This window comes from Notechis scutatus, chromosome 3 (genome assembly GCF_049901735.1).
Source record: "Notechis scutatus isolate UNSWTSFEM ecotype Mainland chromosome 3, rNotScu1.2, whole genome shotgun sequence".
In the NCBI taxonomy this organism is placed as follows: domain Eukaryota; kingdom Metazoa; phylum Chordata; class Lepidosauria; order Squamata; family Elapidae; genus Notechis; species Notechis scutatus.
This window is the reverse complement of record NC_142011.1, coordinates 161,229,726-161,247,175: the sequence shown is the minus strand read 5'-3', so window position 1 is coordinate 161,247,175 and position 17,450 is coordinate 161,229,726.

The following is a 17,450-nucleotide window of genomic DNA, read 5'->3' as shown; positions in this document are numbered from 1 at the left end:
CTGGGAACCAGGTACATCTAGAGTATACTGCAGTGCTAGTGCACAATTCCTAGAACATATAGGATGGAATAGATTAGAGCAAGATTCAGATAATGATGTAATTATAGAACCCTACAAGAGGCAGAAAGAAAAGACTAGTTATAAAAAAAGTCTAATTAAAGAAGAAGTCCACGAAGAGCAAATAGAACCAGAAGAAGAGGAAATAATTGATCAAGAAGAGATAGATAATCAAGAACAGGAAATAAAGGAAAGTCCACCTGTAAGTCCTGTAATACCTAGACACACAACACGTGTAACCAGACCACCTGAAAGATATCAGGCAAGTATAGTTTGCCAAGTAAATAAAGTTCCTAATAGTATAGATGAACTTAGGATGTATCCTGTAAAGGATCAGGAGAATTGGCAAAAGGCAATGGAAAAAGAGTTAAATTCATTAAAGGAAATGAAGGTTTATGAAGATACCAAATTACCTCCAGGAGAAAAATCCATTGGGTGCAAATGGATATTCAAAGTAAAGACTGGAAATAATGGGACAGTTACTTATAAGGCTAGGTTAGTAGCTCAAGGATTTAATCAAAATGCATTTGATTATGGTGAGGTATTTGCACCAAATTTAAAGGCTACAACTTTAAGAGCAGCTTTAGTGTGGGCAGCTAAGAAGAATTATATAGTTAACCATTTAGACGTAGAAACTGCCTATCTACATGCACCATTGCAGCATACAATATATTTGAAAAAAACAGTTGGTATAAATGATAATAAAGCAAATAGCAATGATTGTTGGAAACTCAAAAAGAGTCTATATGGATTGAAACAATCTGGCTATGAATGGAACCAATATATTGTGAAAGAATTAAACAATATAGGGTTTAAATCTGGTTTAGCAGATCCATGTATGTTTAAAAGAGAAAATAATGGAACGGTGTCATTATTGTTATTATTTACAGATGATATTGCTTTGATTACTAAGACCAATAATGAAGCTACTGAGATTATTTCATTATTAACCAAAAAGATAAAATTAAAGCATTTAGGTGAAATTAAAAAGTATCTAGGATTGACAATTAACAAAACCACAAATGGATTTAAGATATCTCAAGAAGATAAAATTTGCCAATTAATTAAAATGTATAAAATGGAACTTTGTAAGCCGGCAAAGACTCCAATGAGTCAGGAAGTTTGCCAAACTTATGCTCAAAGTCCCAAATTCGATAAGACCATCTATCAATCTTTGATTGGTAGCTTATCATATATAAGCAATTGGTCAAGGCCAGATATTGCTTATAGTGTTAATCAGCTGGCACGATTTAATAATGATCCACATCAATGTCATTGGCAAGCATTAAAGAGAATTTTAAAATATCTTAAAGGAACAATGCACCATGCATTGTATCTAGAACCAAAAGGTGATTTGATTCTTAGTGTCTATGCAGATGCAAGTTTTGCAACTGACATAAACACTAGAAAATCAACATCTGGGATGACTATATTATTTGGTAAGACACTAATAGGGTGGAGGTCAATCAGACAACAGCATATCAGCTCGTCCACGATGGAAGCAGAATTTTCATGTCTGTCATTACTATGCACTGACTTAATTCTGTACAAACAGTTATTATTAGACATGGGTATAACTGTTAAAGATTCCATTATTGTGTACGAGGACAATCAGGCAGCCATACAGTTAGCTACTAATATTGCTGTAAAGACTAGATCAAAGCATACTGATTTAAGATACTTAAATGTTAGAGAATCTGTGAAAAATGGTCTAATTAAACTAGAGTACTGCATGACGGAAGAAAACATTGCAGACCAGTTTACAAAAGCTCAAGGTGTATTAAAATTTAAAGAGAGTTGTAACAATTATGATTTAAAGGTGTAAATGGTTATATTATTATTATATTATTATTATTACCCAAAAGGGGAGAATGTTAGGGATAACATTGTTTACCCTAACTGGTTTGGGTAAAAATAATAAATAAGTTATCATGGTTTGTTGGTTAAAGTGTGTGTAACTTTAACTACAAGAATGTAATTAAGGGTGTGGTTGTAAAAGCACCATAAAAGAAGCAAGTCAATTGGAGCTCTCTCTCTGGCTTAATGATCCCTAATTACTGGATGGATTGATGACTGCGTTTTTCCTTACTGAAACGGAGGAGAGAAAGGAGTGTTGATTTCTCAATGGAGAGAAGAGATAATACTGACTGATTTATTGTAAGTGAACTGACATTGGCTATTCAACACGGACTTTGCAAATTGAGTATCCCCGACTGGACTGACTGAAATGATACATGACTAATGGACCGTTTATTTTGACTATGCTATAATTCCTAATGGAATAAACTATATTTTTGATAGCACAAGCGTATCTGTATTTTACTGCGTGTTAACTAAAATACAAACTTATCTCACACATTTACCTGTCTGGCTATCTGACTACGCTACACATTCTGTTTAGTTTGTTTTCCTTAACACTCGTTGGGGAATTCAGGCTTAACAGCTCTGCATGCCACCTGTGGCATGCGTGCCATAGGTTTGCCATCATGGATCTATATTTTATAGAGAAAATATAATCTGTATTTCATCTCCAAAAAGATGAGGCCTTAAAGTTCAAATCATCACATTTTGTTTTGAACCATTTCCCCTTTCTGAATGAAATTATGGCAAATGTTTTATATACTTAATAGAATTCTGTAGGTTTATAAAGCAATATATATGTTGGGACTGAATCTGACTTGTGTATTGTTACCTGTTATCTATAATGGAATTTTCATACATTCAGGCCACAATAGAAATGATCTGTTGCTTTCTTCCAGACTTCAGCATGGACATTATTGGGAGTAATAATGTGGGGGTGGGGGAGGGGAGAGATGGTAATATAAAAGGAAATGACACAATGGGAGAAGGGAAGGATATCCCTAAGAGATACATCTGATAATCCCATGTTCTTTTGGCTAATTTCTAGCTCACTTGTGGTCCTTAACTGGATTATCACCAAGGATATAAGGTCCTGAAAAAAAAAAGAGGCAGCCTTCTCAGTTTTAGAGGAAATCACACATTTGCATCGAATCTAGAGAAAGAGAAGGTTTTAACTAAGTAGCAGGATCTCTTAAAATGGGCCGAGTTACCATATTAATCTTATTTTGTTTTTCATTGTTACTGTAATGGATTGTGCTTATTACACTAAGAGGATTCTGCTATGGAAGCAGAGTAATATTTGGTGAACAAGTGCGGGAGATGAAGCAAGATTTCACTCACTCCATGAGGTCAGACTGTGTTTAGAATCTCAAGCAATGTAATATTAATGCTATCTAATTGGAGAATTTATCAGCACTGCCTTGCTAGTAAACAACCAGCCATCTGGACTCAAGAGGTTTATGTGATCACTGTTCACTGTCAAAACAGTGGCATTTCACTGACCTTAAGAAATCTGATTTAAAAATACTGAATCCCTTATCACATAACATTAGATACACAGAATATTCTAAATGAGATTCCTGAACAGACTGCTCTTTTTAATTCTCAAATGTCATTTTGGCATTGCTTTATTTTAAAAAATTAAAGAAAGAAGACACAATTTTTAAAAAGCAAAATACAGAGACTGAGGTATGGAGAAAAGGAGGGGGGAAATGGAAGGAAGAGAAGAAGCAGAAAAGTTGAGGAGGAAATGGATCCCAAAACTGAATGGAATTACCATAAAAGTAAAGTCTGTTCTGAAAAAGCTAATAGACATTCAGTACAAACCACAATGATTAAAAAAAAATGACCAACTATAAGTCACAGGCCCAATCACAGCCTTTCCTAAATTATGGGATTTATGTAATATGATCGATGGTGGGATTCAATTTCTTTTACTACCAATTCTGTGGATGTGGCTTGGTGGGCATGGCAGGGGCAGGATACTGTAAAATCTCCAGAAGTGGTATTTGCCAGTTCTCTGAACTACTCAAAATTTCCGCTACCAGTTCTCCAGCTGAATACCACCTCTGAATATGATTCGTATTGTATGATGAATATATGTTTTGACACCACCCTCCCTGCTCTTTTGTTTGTTGATCTGTTTAGTACTGTGTATAAATACAACCTCTGAGACTTAATCAACAACACGTGTGAACCCATGCAGAATAAGGCAGGTTCAACCCATGCATTTGACCACTTTCTGTAGAATGATTCTGAATTTTGTTTAATATAAAATTGTATTAAAGGATTCCAATTTTGTGTATTTTATTTTTATTTTAAGTAGGGCTTTGTTACACTAGGTTGCTGTCTTGGCCCTTCGACATTTATCATTATGTGAGAAATATCTTCTTTTTTTCTCCTGCAGGAACCCATTCCAACCACAGTCACTGTGAATGTGATAACCCTGGGCAAGGCACAGAAAAAACACAGCCAGAGAACTGTTCTAGCTTCCCTTCATTGCTCCAACTTACTCACAAACATTCCCATGTTTCCTGCAAGTCCTGAAACAAAAGCTCCCACGTGCACCTCTGACAGTCTGTGACTACATGTAGTCCCGCAAAGAAAGTTAGCAAGGCAGCAAACAAGGCAAGAATCCATGGAGGCAGGCAAACTGGGCAAAGCACACAAGATGAAACACAGCAGGGGTGGCGCACTCTACTTCTGAGTTGTCAGGTTGGCCTACACTGGTCCCATCTGCTCTCCACTCTCAGTGCTCAAGGATCAGGAGGGGGCGGTCCTTGCTTTTCTCTGGAGCTCCATCGTTCTTCTGCTTTACTGCCTTCCCTCTCTTCTGTCCCTCCACCAGGAGGCCATCTTGCACCTCTTCTTCCTCTCTGGCAATCCTTCCCAGGCCTGAGGGACCCAGGACTGTCTCATCCTGCTCCTCTGGTAATTCCTCTGGAGCCAACGAAGCCACACCCTCTTCTTCTGGTTCGTTCTCTTCCACAGACAGGGCTATGGCAGTCACATGGGATCTATTTTGTTAGGTTTAAACAGGCATACTTTCTGAAGAAGAATTTTCATAGAGTTTTTGTTCATTATAAGGTCTTCAGATGGCCCCATCTATTGTTGCTTAGAGTTTCCTTTCTGATATCATCTAGTGTTTGTTTGTTCAAGAAAGGTGCTGATCAGTATGAGAGAGGCTTGAATATCTTATTACAGTGGCAATTCAATGGAGGCAAAGAGCAAACTTGTTTATGGAATAATAGCAACAAACATTCTTAGGAGGAGGAAAAGTATTTAGTGTGGGCACTGCTACATTGGCAATGAGCCTCTTGAGAGTAATGTTCTGAGCATGGCTTCTTGTGGTGATATAAAATATTTATCCCCACCAAACCAGCATAATTTTGTAAACTTTTCCAGAACAAAATTTTTTACTATTTATAGTGATCAGTTCTACTTTTACAGCTTCACAGATAGTTTAAAGAATACAAAACAAAAACCACAAAGCTTTTGGTATTTTCTTTAGTGATGACAGTGAATATCCACCCAAAAAAGTAGAACCTTAAGATAGAGGACCTTGGGCCATGAAGAGATTTGCAACAGAATGCCAGATGCAGTGGAGTTAAAAGAGTAGAATCAGAAAAAGGAAAGTACAAAGCTAAAGTAAGCAAAGATTATATGCCAAAAATAATGCAGCCTAGTGCAAAATTAATTTTGATTTTTAAAAAATGTGAATTGTTTTTTCAACAAAGCTCTCAATAATTGCAAATAGAGCTAATACTGTAAAAGAAAGCTATAACTTTAAAAGACTGAAAGCAGAACAAACCCTTTGAATTGTTAGCTCGGCAAAAGTCTAGAAAGACTTCAGCATCAGAGAAAATGCTGGGAAACCTTCAGGTCAGAAGTGGTATTCAGGCGGTTCTGACTGGTTCTTGAAAACCAGTAGCAGAAATTTTAAGTAGTTCAGAGAACCAGCAAATACCACCTCTGACTGGCCCTGCCTCCATCTCTTCTCTGTCTCCCAAATCCCAGCTGATTGGCTGGGTCTTCTTTGGTTGCCCTGCACAGGAGAACGGAACTGGAAAGCAGATCAGTGGGGTGGGGGGAATGAGGATTTTGCAGTAACCTTCCCCTGCCACACTCACCAAGCCATGCCCACTAAGCCACACCCAACAGAACCAGTAGTAAAAAAAAAATTGAATCCCACCACTGCTTCAGACTTGGGCTACTATAAAATAGTCTTTGACTTACAGTCACAAATGGGACCAGTATTTTGATCCTTCGGTGATGCAAGTGAGTCATCACATAAAATGACTAGACTTGATTTTACAAGCATTTTACTCTGGTTGTTAAGTGAATCACAGTGGTTATTAAGCAAATTTTGCTCCCCCATTGAATTTTCTTTTGGAAGCCCATTAGGAAGGTCACAAGATGGCAAGATACTGCAACTATTGTAAATATGAACCAGTTGCAAAGTATCTGAATTGCAATCAAGTAACCATGTGGATGTACAACAGTTGTAACTTGAAGGAGTGGTTATAAGTCACTTTTTGACAGACTTCAAAAACCAAGAAAGACATGCCAAGATAAGTTTCCTTTATTGTTCCTTATCTACAGACAGCAATCTTGCTTAACAAAAGCAGATTACAAGCGCCATACTTTGGGAACTGTTAGGGAGGAACTGTCTTCACCTTCTTCTCCCACACAAATTGTAATGTCTCTTGCCCCTCTAAAATGCATTCCTTCCCTCCTAGGAATCCAGACATCATTCCATCACACTTTTTCCAAGACTGTCATAATTTTGAATCATCATTAAATAAGTGACTACCTGTAATGAATCCAAGTTGACAAATTACCAACATTTCTTTTAAAATAATTTAATTTAATTATATTCAGTAAGTATTGTAGTATTTCTTCAATTTAGCAGCTTGCAGATTTTTGTAACTTTGCTGCCATTGTGCACCAATGCACCTAGCTTTTCTCTACATAGCAGTACAAAAAACAAATTTATATAATGTAGTATAAAACATGTGTTACAGAAATCTTACAATTACAAAATCATTGACATTTGAAGGAAAACAATATAAAGGATGTTTTGAATGAAATTTCTTAATCATCTGTCATCAACCTCTGCTATTGATAATCAGATTAATGAAGAGATTGACTTAGAATTTAGAAATGAAAGTAATTTCAATAAAATATGTGATATTTTGCTTATCCAGATTAAATCTATAGCTAACATCAAAATCTAATTTGTGAATGCCATAGAAGGCAGGGTGGTGGTTATGAAAAGACAAGCAAAATTTTGTCAACACATCAACAAGTAACAAAATTAGTTCTGTTGAATGTTATGAAAACCATCTAGAAAAAAATGTGTTCAGACATATCAATACTTAATAATTAAAGAGTAGAATTTTCAGAAAATCTTAAAATGAAAATATTCATCTTCAGAACCTCATAATTAAAGGAGCACCAGAACCATTCACGATGTGGTATCATTCAGCATCTGTTCTGCAGCCAATCTGAAAATAACAACAATACTTCCATTAAAAATGATAAGAAATCAAAATTGCAGCTACTATTCATGTAATCAAGTCATAAATGATATTTGATAGCTTTGCCTTGCTCAATTATGTGCTGTCATTAGATGGTTCTCTTTTCTCACAGAGATACTGTACTTGAATTGTGCTCAGAGACAACACTACTTTCAGAACATAGTGGCCTTCCCTGATGCACTGGAGTTTAGTTCCCATTAGCAATCAGTATGGTCATGAATTCAAGCAATTCATAGAGAAGAGAATCTTCTCAACTGGCTAAGAAAAACATGCCCATCCTAACCCCACATTGACTGAGTTTACACAATGCAATAACACATAATGTTGCTTGCTTGAATTTGTTTTAGAATATTGTATGAATCCAGTTTGCAAACTTGGTAGCTGGACTCATAATCTGTGATCTTAGCCACCAAAACATATTCAATAATCCAAGATTGAGTAAGCCAATTATGGTGTACATAATTAGGATGCTGAGTGAATCAGACTATCATGGTTATGAATTTAAATGCTTGGATTTTGATATAATGTAGATGTGTTCCTTATCGTATTGACATTTCCATTTTTTTCACTACAGACCCAGAACACCATTCAACCTTTACTGAACTGATAGAAAGCTTCCTCCCATTACTATTATTTTGTCACAGCAATGGTTGTATGTGTCTAAAAGATGGTATAAGTTACTAGTGAGGAAATACATTCTGAAAGCAGATTGATTGAACTGCTTCTTTAAATCAAATAATAAAATCAAGTGCCTTCAAATCAGTTTGATTCAATAAACTTGTATAAGTGCACTTATGAATCAAAATTGGGTGGGATTCAACCGGCATTACTACCTGTTTGTATTTGCGTTTTGCGCATGCATGGGCAGCTGATAAGTGTTGCATGCGGGTGCGTAGAGTTTCAAAAAGCACTTTTTACTGCTTTTTCAACCTCAGCTGTGCTGCACAAAGCAGCTGAGGTTGAAAAAGCAGGAAATAAAGGTCAGGTAAGAGCCAGGGTGGGCAGGTGGGCCAAACAGCAGCAAACACAGAATTGGTTCGGTTTCTGCTGCTCTTCAGAGCTACCTGCTCTATAGAGCCGGGCAGAACCAATAGCATCCCAACCCTGATCAAAATTCAAATAAATTTAAACCATTTAAATTAAATTGACTTTTTAAATTGAATTGAATTGAAAATTCTAATTGAATCAAATTTGTGTTTTAGATGGAATCACCAATACAAAATGGATCTTACCTGATATATATATATATTCTTAAGTTTTCGCAGGTACTTACATGTATGGCATTCAGCTTTGTTCGGGTATTTTCCCACGTCATTGTAGTTGTGCTTTTAAAGTTGTAGCAACGTTTCGGCAGAATCTCATCTTCCAGAAGCCTCATGATGGCAGATGAGATTCTGCCGAAACGTTGCTACAACTTTAAAAGCACAACTACAATGACTTGGGAAAATACCCGAACAAAGCTGAATGCCATACATACATACATACATACATACATACATACATACATACATACATATTTCTCTCTCAGACTAAGCAAATAAGATTGTTTATCTTTTGGCCTACAGAAATAAAATAAGCCTAGGGTATTTGCACAAAGTCTATGAACTTTGAAGCTGCCAACACAAATAGTTTTAGCCACGTACAGGGATGGGATTCAATTTTTTTAACAACCGGTTCTGTGGGCGTGGCTAAGTTGGTGGGCGTGGCTTGGTGGTCATGTTATTGGCTGAGCGTGGCCAACTCAATATCACTCACATCGAGGCATGCATCTCCTCACCTGGCCTCTCATGACTGTGGGGATGCTACAACAGTCGTAAGTGTGAAAAATGGTCATAAGTCACTTTTTTCAGTGACATTGTAACTTTGAATGGTCACTCCACACAAGCAAAATACCAGCAAAGGAGGGGGGAAAAAACTCCAGACATTCCAGAGACAGGAAGTCTAGTCCTGCCAAGAATGTAAAAAGGGTTAACGGAGAGGCAGTTTCTGTAAGCAACACCAAAATGTTTCCTTCCTGCCTTCCTTACAGGATTCTGCCAGTAATTTCTTCTAACAACCGGTTCTCCAAACTGCTTAGAATGTTAACAACCGGTTCTAGCAAATAGATGCGAACTGGTAGAATCCCACCCCTGGCCACGTAGTTCCAATTACTACTGATTTTCTGAGAAATGCTACATTTTTTCAATTAATTTACCAGGGGGGTTTAGTCACATTTCATGCTGAATCCTAAAATAGATATATGTATGATGGCCTCTAATTGCTAAGAAGTACATAGACAGTGTATTCTATTAATTCTTTGGTCTGTGCCCATTATTTATCATTTCAATACATCAAAGGAACAAAGTTGATGCTACTCATTTTGAAAAGCTGCAGGTAGTTTTTTTTTTTTTTTATAGAATTACAGGTTGCAAAAGAAATTTATTTCACTAATTTGAATTCTGCTACTTGTATTGAAAAATGTACTCATTCTTTAAATATATTATTTTCAAAATTTCAATCCCTTACTTATTCTAGAACTACCAATATTACTGTTGATTCAGATGACATAATTAAAAGCCAGTCCAACATCCAGAAAGTCTTGCAAACTCTATAGGTAGGCACATTAAAACTTGTATTGACTTTTCCAAATGCCATGCATTCAGCCATCAGTAGAGATTGAACAGAATTGCTTCCTTTGCTCAGATGGAAACATAAGAATTAGATTGTAGAGCCAATATTTTGTCCTCTTAGTCCATATCCATCATGTTGGTACCTACATCTATGCAGAAAAGAAAGTTGCCTTCCTGTAAAATATGCTACAGTGCATACAGTGCAGTATAGCAGCACTTAGCAAAGGGTCTAGATTCTCAAGTAGGATGTTCTCATAATTTCATAAAAAATAGTTTTCTCATTCTCTGCTTTTTACTGGTGTACATAATGAAGTTTAAAAATATTGTTTATCACAGCTATCACAAGCCCAAGGGCAAATGAACTCTGCTAATTTATATGCTAGCATCACCTCTGAGATATTTTAATTCTAGCCTCATACTGAAGCCACTTTCAGAATGAAATCATACTGAAATACTGGAAATAAATGGCCTCTCTTATGAAATTTTCCTGCTGCCAAACACTGGTGTTACAAAATGATATTGCTTTCATTTTTATGAAAAGTGATTTTATTCTAATTACACAACTGATTAGAAGATGGTAGGTATTCCAGATAAAATGTATTCTGTGGGAACCTCACTGATACTAAAGCCAAAGTTTCATGTACACCTGTAACTTTTCAAATTAGGGGTTAAGGCTCTGATATTGGAAATTTTGGAGTTCTGGTATTCTCAACTGAGACATAAATTTTCAGTATCAGAATCTTAACTCCAAATTAATGAATGTATCTACTGGCGCTAACCCTTTAGTTAGAGCTTTCCCCATATAGACTCAAGAAAATAATTTGAGACATTCTAGAGATATAGCAGCCATGTGTCATAATGTTGTTCCCAGATACTGAATTCATCTTGAATTCAAACACACAGCCTGTTGAATATTGTACAAACTCAGGAAAAAAGCACACCTTTTTTAAAAAAAATCATGGTACAGCAAGGATTGTCATTGCATATCCAGAGGACTTTGCTTGCTTCAAATTCAGATATTAGACATGCAGGAAGAAATAATATGTGGTTTGAAGAAAATCTGTAAAGCTGTATGGAATGAAAAGGGAAAAAATGAAAGTCCAAATAACCATAGAAAGTTAGTGTAATTAGTTACAGAGGACGCTTCTAGCCCACTCATCTCTAAAAATACATTCAGGAGCTGGGAAGCTAATTTCTTCTTAGACAGAGATTCAGTATTTTTGCTCTATATTTAGTACAGCTTCTGGTGAGGCAGGTCCTCTGCACCTAGCTGAAAACTTCTTACCTAATTGGTCTTCTGTTCCATATGTGAGATCTCTTTTCTTACTGCTTATTTAAAGAATGAAAAAAGCTGTAAGAGGGGGAGAAAGGCTGTTTCCCATAAAACTTTTAAAAGTAAAATTTGACCATTGAGCTCTTGTGCTGATCTTTTCATTTACTTAAATATAGACTACTCTTTCTAGTTCCTGAGGTTGTGGTATTGTATTAGTTTCCTGAAAATTGGGGAATCAATTTTATCATCCGGTTTGAAGATGAGAGACAGTGACATGACTCCTACATATTGCCATTCCATGAATTAATTATGATACTGCATAAAAAAATACATATGCAGGTCAGTGGTTTGGACCTTTAGAGACCCTTTATACTTCAATAGCTATTTTAAAAAGAGTTAAACAATTTCTCTCTTTCTTTTTAACTTTGACATTAATTTTATAGCTCAAGTTCAGTATAAATTTCACCCTCTGGTTCTGGCAAATATTTCTCCTGCTTTGTGCCTTCAATGTGATCATCTTATCCTTGACACACAGGTGGGGTTCAGGCAGAGCTTGTAAATCCTTGCAGGTTTCTACAGGAAAGAAAAGATTACCCTTAATTATTCCAGGACAAAAGTTGTTTTATTCATTGCATTGATTAAGAAGTATATTATCTGCTTTATTTGGAAAATAAATTGAATTAATATCAAGACAAGGACTTCAAACATCTAAGAGTTTTCTCACAGTGATGCATGTGTAACCTAAACCCCAAAACAATACATTTGTTCACTAGGCACAGTGGAAATGATTTTGCCCAACTGCTATCCAATTATTCAGAGATAAACCCAGTATTATATATTCAATGATATAAAAACCCACTTCAAATTCATGAATATTGTTATACTAGCTCGATACCCGTGCTTCACTATGAAACTATTTGGTCGGGCTTAGTTTTGGGGGAGGAAAATAAGGGGGGGATTCTGCCTCTGTCTACCAGCATCCATCGGTATTTATCTGGCTAGTGTCCTGTCAGTATATGAGAGAGTTGAGGGCTTTTTGGAAACTGAAAGAATATTTGCTGTTTGAACAAGGAGACAGCAAGGAGCCTGGGTGTGGCTTAGCTCAACTGTTTTGTACTAAAGCTGCTTGGTGCTGTGAAACTAAAAGTAAAACTGAAACTCCTCTCTTCTGCTTGTGTTTTGCATTTGGAACAGATTTCTGAGAGGGGGAGTAGAACTCCTTAGCATCAGAGTGTGTTGATAATAATATCTGAAATAGTAATGCTCCAATGGTCATTTCAAAAAATCCTTTCTTAGTGAGCACCTAGAAGCCAAGAGGAACATATGTGCCATATTTCAAGTTTGTAGGCTTTATGGTTCTGGAGATTTTGTGATGATGCGTGAGTGGTATTTCACTTTTATATATATAGAAGTCAAATTCTCCTCTGTCTTTGCAAATTCTCCTCTCCCTCTAGAGAAACTCAGATGAAACTTTGCTGACTTAGATATTGGCTAAAATGAAGTTTCATGAAAGAGGCATGCAGTTCTTGTTGAGATGTTTATTTCTTCCTGGGGTTGGGTAGAAAATCACTATATCCCTGGTGTTAAGACACTGTGACATTTCTGACTGCAGTTTTTCATGCTGCTGCTATCTTGGGAAAGCCACTTTAAAGATAAATCTGGGAGTAATCAGAACAATGCTCTTATTATTATAGTAGCAGCTCCAGGGGTAGACCTTTCATCTTGCCTTCACCTACATCCTTTCCCTCTCATATACAACAGTATTCTCACTGTTTAGACTTAATGCTATGTTGCCCAGGGTTTATAATATTTTACTTGAATAATGCCTGTGCTCTTGTTAGGATGAATTGAACCAGACTGGATTGCATGTGTTGCAGTGCGCTTTTCCTATGAAGTCTATTTTTCTGAATTAATGTTTCATTAACTTTAAGTAATGAATTAGCTTTCAACTAATCTCTCAGACAACCTGAGGGTAGAATGCTTTCTATTTGCTAGGAGATCATCTACTGAAAAATCTAAGAGAGCTGCCAGATTCTGTGGTGTTCTAATTGCTGTGAGTGGACTCTGGATTTCACACAGAAAATGTTTACTAGCTACATACTGTTATTTAGATGTGACTTATTAGCCACATAATTAAGCATTGGGTTTTACTGTGCTCATTTCCCATTTTGGTTTTATTTGATTGCGTTGCAGTAGTATTTGATCATTGATATTTATTAATCTATCTATTGTTTGTTTATTTTTCACCTAGTTTTTAAAATATTGTAATTGGAACACACATTAAAGTGGAAATCTATTACCAAAAAACAACTGTTCTGCAATTGTTCCTTTCACTTATGTTTCTCACCTCATAAATGAATGAACTGATGGGTTTCCACTTCCTCTGTTTTGTTTCCTGATCTCCATAAATCAGGCTATTTGTTTCTATAATAATTTACACCAAAGTCCAAAAAAAAATTCCTGCATAAATGCAACTCAGAGTATTAATCTAGCAAAACCATTAACCTCTCTCAATATGAAAACTTCACAGGAACAAAATTGGTTTTTCTATAATGAGTAGTTGACACCAGTATGGTAGCTGTATTAAAGGTACTAAGCAGATAAATGAAGATAGGGTAGTGTCTCTCAAATTAAGTTGATATGTATTATATGCCTTGCTGAAATATCTGATCTCTTGATCGGTTTTGATATTATGTACTAGTAGGGGCACTTCTGCCACACTACATCATAATTCATGTGTATAACGCTTTGACCCCTATGGAAGTAAAGCAAAATATAAATTGAACTCAAGTATCTTATTATTTAATTAAGAAAATCAAATGCATCATTTAATACAGTTAACAAGTTTTTGTTTCAACAAATAGAATAAAACAGTATTAAATAAATTACCTGAGACTAATGCTTACAATAAAACGTAGATACTTTGTGATGGAATTAGTAAATTCTTCAAAGGAAATGAGCTACCTTGTTTTCAAAGTGACCTAAACATTTCATAAAAAATTGACTTAATAAGCCTGAAGTGCCTACTATCATAAAAAGGAGAGTGTAGCAATGCATAATAAATTGTTTTAACAGCTTCATCTGGGCACAGATATAAATATTCTGATAATGGGGCACTATTATAGCTTCTTTCACCAGTTTCTTTGACCATTAAATGATTACGGACTGCTGCCTCTCTCTCTTGATAACTTCCTAAGCATCATCCTTCTACCCTTTCCTCAAGGTCCATTCCATTACACTAAGGCATGTGTGTGACTCAGCTAGGAATGGATGCAATTGGAGCACAAGATAGATTTAAAGAAAGGTACCCCTGGACAAAACTATCATGTGCTCTTCCAGCAAGAGTCATTACTACAAAAGGATTCCCAAACTCAGGGGTGGGATTCAACCGGTTTGGGGCGGTTCAGACAAACCAGATGTTAAATTTATATCTGCTTCGCTGAACCAGTAGTTGAATTGGCCGGCCCCACCCACCCTGCCTTACCCCTCCCAGGAGTTTTCACACAGCCTGTTTTGGATGCAGGTAAGTGCAGGGTCCGCGTGGAGGCTCTGGGAGGGCAAAAAACGGTCCTTCCAGAAGTTCCAGAAGTCCAGAAATGGGCCCATTTCCAGCTTCCGAAGGGCTTCTGGAACCCAGGGGTGGACATTTACGCCCTCCCAGAGGCTCGAGGGAAGCCTACAGACTCTGGGGAAGGCAAAAAATGGCCCTCCAGGAAGTTCCAGAAGTCCAGAAACGGGCCTGTTTCTGGCTTCTGGAAGGCATCTATAGCCTGGGGGAGACTATTTTGACACTCCCAGAAGCCCAAGGGAAGCCTCCAGACTCTGGAAAAAGTGAAAAATGACCCTCCCTGAAGTTTCTGTAGGCCACGCCCACCATGGTCACACCCACCCAGCAACCGGGCAGAGAACCGGTTGTTGGGATTTTTGAATACCATCCCTACCCAAACTGCACACCAAGTCAATACAGAGCAGTGTTATCCCATCAAAAATCCCACAAGCAATTCCATCTTGCTATGATTAAGTTGCAGCTTCTTTCTCCACATCCAGGCCTTACAGCATCCAGACAGTTAGCCATCTCTTTCAACTTCTCTTTCATTAGTCAATCAATAAGTTTTACATATATTGTTCAATATATTGTTATTGAAATTTGATATGGACACTGTATAAATTAAAAACTATATGATAAATTTGAATTTGAGAGACACAATCATAGTGGATCCATGGAAAAATTAATAAATTTTATTTTAAACTACAATCTAAGGAAAAATTGATAATGTCTATGGATAGTTCAAGAACCAACAGATGTTAGATGTCCCATAACAAATAAGAGGCATTGTAACACATTGTTATGAAACAAAACCCTCAAAAGTATTTGAAAAAAACATTTTTAATATGGTTGGTTGCACTCAGGCAGATCTTTAAACTGGATTTGGCATTTTATCTACCTATCAGATCCTTCTGAAGGACTTGGGAAAGGCAGATGTTCTTGTTTGATATTATTAAAGATAATGTGCAGGAAGTAAGCTGTTACTTGCAAAGCTGCCTCGACAGTGATTTGGCAATGCCAATGGTGTTCCAGATGTTTTGGGATTACATTCAGGGCACTATTAATATAGGGTGATACTATCTTTGCTTTCATTTGTCACAATTGTTCTACTTGTATTTGAAGATCTTTGTATTTTATGATTTTCTCCAGTTCTTTCTCTTCTCTTCTGCTCTCTCCAGATCAGCGGTGGTATTCAGCAGGTTCTGACCAGTTCTGCAGAACCGGTAGCGGAAATTTTGAGTAGTTCAGAGAATCAGCAAATACCACCTCTGACTGGCCCTGCCCCCTTCTATTCTCTGCTTCCCGAGTCCCAGCTGATCGGATGGGTCTTCTTTTGTTGCCCTGCACAGGAGAACAGAGTGGGAAAGCAGGTTAGTGGGATGGGGAAGGAATGGGGATTTTGCAGTATCCTTCCCCTGCCATGCCCACCAAGCCACACCCACCAAGTCATGCCATGCCCACCAAGCCACGCCCACAGAACCGGTAGTAAAAAAACTTGAATCCCACCACTGCTCCAGATACTGCAGCATTCACTATGTAGACTTTTTTTTGTCTTTCTTGTCAACAGTATTTAAGGCTGTTATGTGGTAGAGGCTGATCTGTTTGAATTCTAAAGTTTCAGAGCACTTTTTCTTCATTTTAATACTGTGTTTCTCATAAAATAAGGCCGAGTCTTATATTTTTTTGAGCCCCGAAAAAACGGCTAAGTGACTTAATTCCCCCCCTTGCATCCTCATCTAGAGCGCCCCGCGGGCAGCCTCGCCACCAGCTGCTCCTAACGGGTGATCATGGCGAAGCGCAGAGAGCTCCCTACTCCCACCAAACACCTTTGCTGCAGACCCAAGACCTTTGGCACCCGCTGCTGTTGCTTTACCTTCTGCCCATTCCACCACCACATTTGGAGCTGCCGCTTCCGTGTTTGGAATGCCGCTGCCATTTGGAGTGCCGCCACCATTTGGAGCACCACCGCCACGTTTGGAGCTGCCGCTTCCATGTTTGGAGTGCCGCTGCCATTTGGAGTGCTGCCGCCATTTGGAGCACCGCCGCCATGTTTGGAGCTGCCGCTTCCGTGTTTGGAGTGCCACTACCATTTGGAGTGCTGCCGCCATTTGGACCACCACCGTCATGTTTGGAGCTGCCACTTCCACGTTTGGAGCTGCTGCCGTGTTTGGAGTGGCGGCAGTGCTCCAAATGGCAGTGGTGCTCCAAACAGCGGCAGTGCTCCAAATGCGGAAGCGGCAGCTCCAAACACGGTGGCAGCTCCAAATGCAGACATGGCAACTCCAAACAGCGGCAGTGCTCCAAACAGCAGTGGGGTTCCAAATGCGGAAGTGGCAGCTCCAAATGCGGAAGCGGTAGCTCCAAACAGCAGCAGTGCTCCAAATAGTGGCAGCGCTCCAAACGTGGAAGTGGCAGCTCCAAATGCAGCGGCAGCTCCAAATGCAGAAGCGGCAGCTCCAAATGGCAGCGGTGCTCCAAACAGCAGTGGTGCTCCAAACGTGGAAGTGGCAGCTCCAAACGCAGCGGCGGCATGGGCAGAAGGGAAATCAACAGCGGCGGGTGTT